Genomic DNA, 2,828 nt, shown 5'->3' with positions numbered 1-2,828 from the left:
CACAGAGCGAGGTTCATATCAAGCGTACTACATATGATGGTCCCCATCCCCCCTCTTCACCGCATACTATATGCTCCTCCTGTAATATATGTACAACCCAAAAGAATCCTCATCGATGGTGAAATTAATTAACCTCTCCCGATGTAGGGCAAAGTGATGCATGCATGCATCGACGATGGCCTCGTGGGCCCACAGATGGAAGTGTCACACGTGAGTGTCCTAGCTAGGATATATATGCATGTGGCCCAAAAAGGTGTTGTTTGATGTTTGAATAACCAATTTCACAATTTTGATGTGGCACGTGCCTCGGTAACCAAAAAGTCCCGACACTAAGTGAGGTGTACTTGTTCACGGACGGATACGTATAGTATATATGCTAGTCTCCTCCCACCTCTTCGACGCGTACTATATACCACCATAACACAAACAAAAAAGATTCTACCTTGCTAGTCAAATTAACCTCACTGCCGATTGTTCGTCAAAGTGATGGACGACGACCTCGCTAGCCCACAGAAAGCGTCACACGTGAGTATCGAGTGTCGTGTAGGACAACCATCGACTGCATGTGGCCAAAACATTTATGTATGAAAGGGTTGTGTAATGTTTTAAATAACAATTTCACGACTCTGATGTGGCACCGGCCTGCCTAACAAAACGGCCAACCCACACGGTGGCTCACAACTCGTAGTGTACTGCGAGCCACCCCAGACACACACACACCCACACACACACCGTGAATCCACCGCAACTACGATGCATGTTAAATTAATTATCTCGCGCATACATATTACCAAAGGAGGGACGTTTTAATTTCAAAAAAATCATAGAGATCATTAAGACGTTTTAGTACATTGATTGATTGATTTTTATGGGTATAATGTGCAAAAATCAAATTTGAGCTACATGCACACGTGACAGTGCACCTAAATGGATTGCAAAAACACATGTGTCTCACTGGGTGCATGTTTACTCCCCGTGCAACAAATTTCAAACATTGAGAATCTTGATTTTTAAATCCTAGTACATCCAAAACTTAGTTGAAATTCATGAAACTTATCGAGTTGTCATATCTATACCTACTAATAAAGCAAGGTGCGTTTCTCCAATTTTTTCATCCGTTCAGCATCAAAAATATATTTTTTCCATCCAAGGTGGTACTAAATTTTTCTGCGTCCATCTTCTACAAAAAAAACAATTTTATCCAGAATTTCGTACATGGGCTGTGCGTGCTGCGGCCCAACCAAGCCAGCCCATTTATTTCCTGCCCATGCAGCCGCAAACCCTTATTTGCCGCACTGAGCGACAAATAGTCAGAGTTTCATAAAGGACGCCCAAGATTGGGCCGACATGTTCTCGTTCTTCTCTGTGTTCTACTTCTATTTTCTCTTTCTTTTCCTTTCTCTTTCCTTTTTTGACTTCCAAGTTTATTTTTATTTTTTCAAAATTTCATTTTTTTAGAATTTCCATTTTTATTCAATTTTTCATCAAATCTTCATAATTTCAAAATTTTGTTCCCATGTTGAAAATGTGGGGAACTTTTTATTTTTCTTCTTGTTCCAAAATTTGTCCAAAATTCAGAATATGATTGCATTTTGTCACAAAATGTTTGAGTTTTCCAAAATTGTTCAACATTTTTAAAAAACTGCATTTTAAAACATTATACAAATTAGAAAAATATTCCTGTTTTATTGAAATATTCACAATTCAAAATAATTTTTGTGTTAAAAAACAACACATTTTTAAAAAAATTGAATGTTCAAAACATTTTTCAGTTTGAAAAAATTGTTCGCAAATTCAAAAAAAAGTTCCTTTTTATAAAAGGTTCAGGTTTTCGAAATTCTTTGTTTAGAATTTCAAAAAATCTTCCTGTTTCAAATTTTTGTTCATTTTTTGCAAAAATTAAAGAAAATATCAAAAAATGCTCAATTTTTTTTAAAAAGAATAGGATTTCAAAATTTGCTCATGTTTCAAAGAATATTCGGCAATTCATAATTGTTACCTTATTTTTGAAATTTCAAAAAAGAAAAGAAAAAGCAAGAAATGTTTTGATGTGATGTTGTAGTATGTTCTTAAACATTTGTGCTGGCCATTGGTTAGCAGGAGTTGTTTATTCGAGTGGCTAGCAACACGTGGTCAAGTTTTTGAGGTCAGGAGTTTGATCCTTGAACTCATTGTTTTTTTTTTGGATTTTTATCTGTGCCTGACAAAAATAGGTCATTTTGGTGCCTGCGAGTGGCCTAGCCCAGACGGAACTGTTGTGCGTTCCACGTGCTATTTGACGATAAACAAGAATATGTTGGTTGGCTATAACTAAAAGTAATTATGGGCACATGCCAATAAAAGAGAATATGCTGGTTTGGCCCTGACTAAAAAAATGTGGGCAAGTGAGCGCTAAAATAATTAAGGAGAATACACCATGGTAAAGCAAGGACTACCTGGTTATGCGATGATTATGCCAATGAAACGGGATTCGCTGCAATTTGTAATTCATCCGGTTACGCCATCGCAAGAGAGTGGTCGAAGCAAATATGCCCCGAAGGTCGCCGTGCAGGCACAAAGTGAGGAAGCAACCACAACCTCGACACGGAGGCGGACCTGGAGAAAAAGGAGGCACGAGTTGGGTGGTGGCCGCCAGTCCGACCAACCCCATCACTATCTAGATCTCGCAGGCCAAACATGACCCGCGACAACACCACAACTCCTCGCTCTGTCGCCCCACAACTGCGGAGGCCGTTTTGATGGACACATCAATTATCTTTCCCGATGTTTCTCGCAAAAAAAGTCTACCCGTTGCAACGCATGGGCATATGTGCTAGTGGACACCAATA

Source organism: Triticum aestivum, chromosome 5D (assembly GCF_018294505.1).
Source record: "Triticum aestivum cultivar Chinese Spring chromosome 5D, IWGSC CS RefSeq v2.1, whole genome shotgun sequence".
Taxonomy (NCBI): domain Eukaryota; kingdom Viridiplantae; phylum Streptophyta; class Magnoliopsida; order Poales; family Poaceae; genus Triticum; species Triticum aestivum.
Note: the sequence above shows the minus strand (reverse complement) of the source record.